Source organism: Lactuca serriola, chromosome 9 (assembly GCF_051521515.1).
Source record: "Lactuca serriola cultivar US96UC23 chromosome 9, Lser_US96UC23_V15, whole genome shotgun sequence".
NCBI classification, from domain to species: Eukaryota; Viridiplantae; Streptophyta; class Magnoliopsida; order Asterales; family Asteraceae; genus Lactuca; species Lactuca serriola.
In genome coordinates, this window is record NC_136416.1 from 2,182,336 (window position 1) to 2,191,783 (window position 9,448).

Sequence of the window (9,448 nt, forward strand, 5' to 3'; positions counted from 1 at the left end):
AACCAAGGGATCACGGGAGATCCAGACACATCGACATAAAATATCATTTCATCAGACATCATATAGAAGAATGACTCCTCGTGGCAAAGAGGGTATCATCGGATGAGAACCCGACAAATCCCCTCACGAAGGGAATGGGCAGGGTTAAGCATCTCCAACATGCAAGAAGAATAGGGCTGAAGGATGATATTAGTTTTAGTAGTTAGATAACTTTGAAATGTGTAAAGTGTAATTGACATTTGATGATGAATAAAAGTTGTATTTATTTATGAGTAAAGTGTTGCTATGTTTTGTCAATCGTTTACTATCCTTTCATTTTGCATGTTTTGACTTCCAAAATAATTATGTTATGTTGTTTCATATTATTCGAATTCTCCACAGTCGGTCATATGTTGGAAGTAGGTATGAATCAAGACTGTCATGAGTTGGTTGCAGAGGTCCAATATGTTGGACATGGATAAAACACTCATGAGTACTCATAAGTTCTGAGTATTGAATTCAACCTACGCTTACTGGTATCACTTCATGGAATTTATCTCGAGTGATCGTGAGACGGTAATATCATATAGGTCTTCAAACCTAGAGATATGACTTGTTGCCTATGAGCTGGTTATGCATTGATTGTACGAAAACGCATTGGTAACTCGATGTTATAAAACATGCCTTTGTGTATGATTCAACCAGTAGTAGAACAAGCATATGAGTCGAAGTTTATCTGTTCCTTCTTGGATTAGAAGCGATATTTGGGCCCCTCGATGATTTTGTGTTGACCCATGTATCGGGCCCGGTCAGAACTAAGTTGATGTGTTCAATTAAGTTCTATATCAAACAAATCAGGAATCGAGAAACAAATTGTTGGACAATAAGCAAGACATAGTTCCATGTATTTGTTTGGCTGATATCTAGAATAGAGGATTATATGATCACTTATCTTAAATGGAGTATCATCATCATCTTAGTTCCACGAGACTTTGAAAGAGCTACGATTGTAGATCGATTCTTGAAGTCATTCTTGCAGTTATAGTTATTAGACTTATCCAAGTGGGAGACTGTTGGATTAGGTGTCTAAGTTCATAACTATTTCTGGAATGTACTTGACCTGATTAGCATGGTCCATTTGGGTTGCATAGCATCATGCATTTGGATAGACTAAAATGAGAGAAATAACACTTAAGGTTTATTAATATATTATAATATAAGTTCTAATATATTAATAGTATTATTTAATTAGTATTGATCAAGAATTAATTTGGAATTAATTAAGTGATGAAAAGAAGACTAATTAAATATATGGGTTGATTGTGTAAATCACTCATACTTGTATAGTGGGCTAATGCTCCATGGATTATCAAGTTGGGCTAAAACCTATAGGATGCTCCATGGTGTTTATAGAACCCAAGAGTCATTGAAATGAAAGATCATGACAATTAGGGTTTACATGGTGTAACCCTAATTGTAACACACTATATAAGGACCCTTACATTCACCAAAATCGGCACTTAAGTAAGAAAGAAGAGGGCTAGCCGATTTCAGGTATTGTGACATTTCTCTCAGGTTTATTCCAAGTGCATTTGGTGTTGTGTGAGAAATTTGAGGCATCACACTTGAGGTGCTAGGCTCACAAGGTTATCAAGGAATTCAATCTACTACAAGGTATGTTTTCTTGCTTACATTTATGATTAAAAGTACCTCATGTATGCTAGATAGGATGTAAAACTTGGGAAACAAAATTTTCATGTATCATAGATAAAACATAGATCCAAGGTTTATAGGGTTGCATGTACACCATAGGAGTGTTAGAATGCTGAAAACCATTCATCATCATCTTCATTCTTGGTTTAACAAATAAGTTTCTCTGATTTTACATATAACTTTCAATAAGTTTTAATTGATATTGGCTTATAGCAACCTACAATCTTGTTTTAGGTTTGAACTTTTACTCCTCAAAAATACATAAAATATAGCTAGCCACTATATCAATTATTTTAGAGATTGTAGTAATGTTTTTTTTATAGTTGTATCTGCTTTTGTATATGAAATTGTTTCTGTAAACTATTTCGATATGTATATTTTTTTAGAATAGTTTCTATATTCATGTCTATTAGATAGATGTCTTTTAAGGTATGAGCCCGGTATACTTTCTTTTCATCTATTAACGTGTTTTAAGGTTTTGAGTTTACCATTCATGGCTTAATGAAAATAATAGAAAAGAAACAATATGTACTACATACATGTATCATTTTAGCACCACCTTTAGACAATTTAGTACATGATTAGCTTGATTTATTTATTCTTTAGGTCTTAAATTTTCAAGGTGAGAGTACACATTTTTTCATTTTTTTTTATCTCTTTTTGACTTTATAAGTTATTTCTTCAAGTAAATACCAAAAGTAGTTTTTAGACAGGATGGTACGATGTTGGCTTATAGTGGAATGGCCCGTATATATATATATATATACATATATATATATATATATATATATATATATATATATATATATATATATATATATATATGACTTGAGTATTTGGAGCATTTGGGTTCAATGGAGCACTTGAAACTCAACGGAGCATCTAAGAAATGAACAAGTCATCTTAGAAAGGAATGACACATATAAGAAAGGAATTGAGCATTTGAGAATGATGATCAATGAAGCAAGGATGCACCATTTTGGAGTAAGTGTGCCATTCGAGAAGGAGGATGCGCGATTTGGAATGTAAATGCACCGTACTAGAAGAGGAAATGTCATCCGTTGCACAAGATATATCTTAACACGTTGTAGCAGGTGTATTAAGCAAATAATATTTCACTGTTGGTATCCTCTGACAACTTTTATTGGAGTCACATCCTCTTCCAATAATAGATGCATGTTTGTTAGGTGTTCAATTTTTAAGCAGATATCGCATTGTTTCTTCGCAACTGCTTTTTCCTTCCTCATAATAGAACAACTTTTGCCAGCTCACAAATTTAGGACTCAGATGAGCATTGCTGACTTCTTTTACTCCTCATGGCTGATAAGTATACCGCTCGTCTTCGTTTCCGGATTGCTTCGACTCTATCACTAGTTTCTCAATCAGCTCCCAAATTTTTGTTGGTGTCATATCGACTAAGGAACCAACACTGGAAGCATTTATTAGACGCCGCTCCATGTGTATCAAACCTTCACATTAGCAGTTATACAACTGATAATCACCGATACCATGTTGTGGGCACCGAACCAACATCTTTTTGAATCTCTCCCAATAGGTGTGTAGAGTTTCTCTTTTTCCTTGTTTGATACCAATGATTTTTCTTCTGAGATTTGAAACTTGCGTTTATGGAAAATACGTCTCTAAAATAACTTCGCGAGTTCAGTCCATGTGGTGAACAATCCAGATGGAAGCTCGTACATCCATTCTTCTTGAAAAAACCACATGAAATTCCTTAAGGAATTTATTAGGGTCTTCGTTTTCTAGATCTTGGAATGTGGGAAGAAAATGTATCAGCCCAAATTTAAGTTCGAAGTTGTGGGCTTCTAGAAAAGTAATGCAAATAGGTTGTTGATTGACCTTTTTGGTGGCCCACTCTCTAAAAGATTTCTCTGCTTTGTCTCCTATGTCACTCATGGCTGATTTTTTAGATTCTGAAAGTTATGGTGTTTTAGCTTTTTTAGATTGGGTTTTAGAAGAACTTGTTTGCTCGGATTTAACTGAGGATCGTGGGGAGTATGTTTTAAATGGACTATCAGAAGCTGAAGATAGGGATACTTTTGGGAAAAATGGAAAAGTTGGATTTGGTTCGTTCCACAAGGTACTGCCTTGTGGTGTGGTGATTTATGGAGGTATTGAAGAGGATGAACCAAAGAAACCAACTGATTGTTTTTTCTTTGCTGCTTCTTTCTTCAGTTTCCTTGTAGTTCTTTAAATAATTTAGTAATAGGTTCTATAGGAACTGGACGATCTTATTTTGTTAAATACCTAGCGAAAAACTCCTATCTTCCTTTCATTACGTGATTTGTTTCTAGGTCAAAAGCTAGAGGTGTACCTGTACAAAAATTTCTTGGCATAAAACTATTAGAAGCACTGTGTCCCAAGCAACAACGCCAATTTCTTAACATGCTATCGTGGGCGTATTAAGCAAATAATATTTCACTGTTGGTGGCACTAAAAGAGCATAGAGAAGTAGGGTCGAATCCTCAGGGACACAACCTAACACTTAATGCCTTTTTACATTAGACACATTCTAGTCAATAAACAAAAATTATAAAAACGGGGATTTTGATTAAAAACTAAACTAAAAATTGCAGTGAAAATAAACTAAATAAAACTCAATAATAAAAACAGTTTCAGTTCTGCTGCGACTTTCCTAATCATGCAAACAATCCATATCTGGTTATTTAGATTGTGTTCTATCTAAGCTGGTACTGAGAAAAATAACGAGCTCTAGTACAATCTCTTTTAACTAGTTAAATTAACCAAAACAAGCTCTTCAGTTAACCCTAACTTTTTATTGTCTAAATTAAATAAGCTCTTAATTAAGATCAGAAAAGGTGCATTAAGTTTTGTGTAAAATTCGCAGCAATACCCAATACTTTTCACAAGATTAGAAGCATAAATATACAATATTTCAGTTTATACCAGAGTTAAATCCCAACGCAGAACCAATCTGATATTTGTTACTTTATCACCCGTTGACAAGAACAATTACGGTTTCTATTAACAGATTAACTGGAGTGATAAAAACCCTAGCTAAGTGACAGAGTTGTAACAGACGGTAGGGCAGCATGGGTGATACAAAATTTTAGGCCCCATTTTATGTATCTACTTATATTATTTTAGAAATAAAAAAGTTTTTGGTATTAAGTCGTCACATGTAGAGGCAAAAAGGGCCTCATTTTTTATTTTGCTCGGGGCCTCAAATCGACTTGAGTCGGGCCTTCTAGGTGATCAGAGTAACAAGAATTAAAAATCAAACATTCATTAAGTTTAAAACTGAAACAACTAGATAGAAACACACAATGAAAACCAAATATGATTACTGATCACATGAAAAGTACTGGTCAAATGCAGAACTGAAAACTAGGGTTTTAGCCATACGTGGTTAAAAATGAATCTAAACTAGTAAAAAGAAACATTAACTGGATAATCTTTGTAAACTAAGTGTATGAGATTATTCACAGACATTAGATCTTCAGAAAGTGCTGAAAAGTGTCAGAAATTGCATTCAGAAGGGTTTTTCGTCGCCTGGAACCGTCTACCGCCGAATCTAATTAGGAGGGTTGTATTTATATGCAAGTAGGAATCTTTCAGAACAAGTTGGCAGAAAATGAGATCACAGATATCAGATATGCGATCGCAAAATAGTTATTTTTCAAGATTTTTCATTAAATGAAGCACAATGCTATTTCTTAAGTTTTTGGAGTTGCGTCATAAGAACTCTATCGCAAAAGTGTAAATACGATTGTAGATTTTGATTTTTTTTTCCTTCCAAATGGATTTTTCAACCTTGTAAAACCTCGAAACATTTATACGATCGCAGATATCCAAATTTTCGATCGCAGATATGGCTTTTCGGCTCGTCTTGGACGCAATTCTTTAGTTTAAGCATTCCAAGTCGTTCCTTAGCTTCCTTATTAAATTCCAACTTCATTTAAGCTCTAAATATGCATGCAGTTGCTCCGAAAGTACCGCTCAACTCAAATTTTCAGAAAACGTCAAAAAATGTTAACAGTACGAGAATTCTGATAAAACACATGAGCATAACATTATTTAAATTAATGACATGCAAATGTTCAAATTATGATGCTAAATGCTATTAAAAACTACCCTAAAAGATGCATAAAATGGCATCTATCAATGTGCCATCTTGGTGCAAGGGTGCACCACATCTATTCCAAATGACACATGATATCCCTTGATGAGCCATTTATTGTAACACCCAATCATTGTAGGCAAATTCCTTCCCTTTATTTTTAAGTTTTGATGTTGGGTGTGTATCTACGTAGGGCGTAGATAGCCTTCTACGCGCTGCTAGAAGGGTATCTTGGAGACAGGGATTAATGATCTATGTAGGGCATAGATCTAGGTGCGTAGCATGTACCTGCCCAGAGCCCAAACCCGAATCTTGGGGTTTTAAGCCGTATTTAAGTGCTATGACTCTTTTTAAGCCCTTCAATTCACAATCTCCATTTCCCCAAATGTTCCCTTTGAAATACTAGTTCCCTTTTGGTGTATTTGTGAGCCTAAGAGTGTGTTTGTGTGCTTTTGAAGAATGAAGATGGTGGTGGAGTTTATTAGAAACTTGAATCAACTTTGGATCCAGAAGTTCCTTCCCCTCATCCATCCCCAGGAAGTCTCCACCTTAATGACTTTTTATAATAAATCTAGTTTATGTTGAAGAATTTCCATGTTTTGTCCCTATAACCTTGTTTCTTATGATTATGAGCTACTCTAGGCCATTAGGGTATCATTTCCAATATACTTTGGAGTTGCTAAGTCATAAAAATGAGAGTTTGGTCACTCTCGTCCATCCATGTATGAGCTTTTAGAGCTTAGAGTGAATTATTGGACTTAGGTTATGAGTTTGTGCCCTTGTTTATCTGTTGCATATGTCGACATCTTGGTGATTGGGTTGAGGCGGAAGGCCAAAAAACCCTGGATGATTGGGTTGAAGCAATATGCCAACAAACCCTAGATGGTTGGGTTTAGGCCACGGGCAACAAACCCTGTATGCATGTATTGTAATTGTTAATATATTATTGTGTGGAGTATTTTGGGGAACTCACTAAGCCTTAGCTTATAGTTGTGGATTTCAATATTGTAGGTACATCAGATGATCGAGGAAAGGCGAAGTCATGATTGATAGATGATTTTGGGATACTATGATTTATTATTATGGCTTTTTGGAAACAATTTTTTGTGCAATTTATGGGTTACTAAATGGTTTTGAAAATGAAAATTTTACTATAATTTTTAGGATGTTACAAGTTGGTATGAGGGCCCTAGTTTGAGAGAATTAGATGAACAATTGTGGGATTCCAGACTCAAACTAAGGACCTACAAAATATTTTTCAAAACTAACCTTAAAAAGACCAATAGAAAGGATGAGATGTGTACAACTAGCAGGATCCAAGGAAAGTATTCCTTAAGATACCCACACTTGTTCTGTGAATTTATGATATGATTGAATTGCATGCTAGTTGTAGGCTAAGGATCTTCAGGAATTGCATGATAGAATTGCTTGATTTATGATGTCTTATAGCCTTGGAGAATTTCTTGATATGTTATATGGAACTGACATTATTACTGTGATTTCTTAGTGTAACCATCATAGTTGTACATAACTAAGATTTTATAGCCTTAGAATGTTTGATTTAGCCTCATTTCAGGTTCCTTGTCTGGTTGTGGTCTTAAGGTAGAATCTAGTATTCGACTATGTATCGAATCCAATGTTATGTATGATTAACATTGTAACAGCCCGAAATCCAGAGAAGCTTTATGACCATTCTATTTTGGAGAGTTGGCAAATTAGTCCCTTAAAGTTGTATGTTGGATTGGTGAGTACGTTGGGCGTACTGAGGTGTACGTCGCGCGTACTTACACGCTTAAATTGAACGCGGACTCACTCGGGTACGCTGGGCGTACCCAGGGGTTACGTTGGGCGTAGTGAGCCCAGATGCAAACCCTAATTTCTGGCTTGTGCACTATAAATGGAACATGCAGTCCTTTGCCCTAGCCACCATATCCCCTTGAGTGAGTCCTTAGAAGGCTGACATTCGTGCTTTAGCTTGTGTGTGTGTTTTTGAGCTTGAAGTTATCTTTTCAAGGTGAAGAAGGAGAAGAAGGAGCCATTGCTGGAGCTAGAAGTTGAAGAACAAGTGTAGATCCGAGTTCTATAGTGGTTGCAGATCCCTTCTGAGGTAAAAAAAACTCAAAGCTTTCCTTGTTCTTCATAAGTTTTGCTTTTTGGACCATTTTTAGGGTTTTTGGTTCAAAGTTGGAGACTTTGTGTGCAAAGAGTCTCCATGAGCTTAGATCTGACCTTTTATAGTGTATATTGTGTTGAGGATTCATAAAAATCCAGTCTTGGACGGGATCTTGTGTCATGCATGAGTTATAGTCTCATTATGGAAAGAGGAAAGATGTTTTGAGGACAAAGTGACCTTTACAGCCATGCAAAGGCTTAAAGGTTTCAACTTTATGGATTAAGTCATATTAGAGGAGTCAGATCTGAATTTTGGATGCAAGTCTTAACCGATTAAGACCTGAATGAGATGGATAAGGAAGCTGGGTATTACGCTGGGCGTAATCTCAGTACGCGCGGCGTAAGGGGCCGTGTACCCCGATTCTGCGAATGCTCCGGGTACGCCCAACGTACACGTTTGGTACACGCAGCGTAACCCGGAGGGTTGGCTTTTGTTAACTTTTAGGGTTTGGTCAACTTTAGTGTATTTGAGCCAAGTGAGGGGTAAAATGGTCTTTTACCTTTCCTGAGAGTGATTAGAGGGAATGGTCTAGCCTTGGGAAATATGTTGATGATGAGTGTTTATTTCGTATGATTAGGCGGAGGCTAGGTCTTATTTCACTGAGTCCGAGATTTTCGAGTTACCGAGTTACATGAGGTGAGTCTTATCACTATACGTTACCTAGAGTGATATTAGGTGTTGACCAGAGGGTCTTATGTGTTATTTATGAGATTATGTGCTATGTGATATATGTATGTTGTATGATTTTATAGACCGGACCGAAGGGTCCAACGATACAGACCGGGCCGGAGGGTCCAACGAGCTATGACCGGACCAGATGGTCCAACGAGCTACGGGACTGGAGGGTCCCGCTGAGACACATCGACCGGAGGGTCATGCTATAGCCTCGAGTGGCGTATGTGTTGTATGCGGTATTTTGGGGAACTCACTAAGCATTTATGCTTACAGTTGTTGTGTTATGTGTTTCAGGTATTAGCGAGGACCGTGGGAAGGCGCCGACGTGAACCGTACACACATAATGGATATTTGTCTATGATCTTGGGAATGTGTTTTGAGTAATAACAATTGTGAAATACTCCTTTGAGAATGATTTTAAATGTATTTTTGGTTGTTGAAAAAGGAAATTTTTTTTTGAAAATTACGTTGTTACAAGTTGGTATCAGAGCCTTGGTTTGAGGGACTCGGATGCACCTTTGGGCGTATCTGAACTCAAACTGAGGATTTGAGAAATTTTCAACGATAAAAACTAAATTTTCTAAAAGAGCAAGGAGTTTTGAGACAACCAGAGTAGAGCAGTGTGTACGGTCAGCCAGCGCCCAAACGGTGAATCCCTAAAATACCCTTACATTATGTGTTATGAGATATGCTATGTTATGTTATGCATGCTAGAGTAGGCTAGGTATTCATATTAGGACTAGAGTGGTATGATTTGTGATGCCTTAGCCTAGGAGATTACTGCTGCTATGAGATGCCTTGAGAGCGAG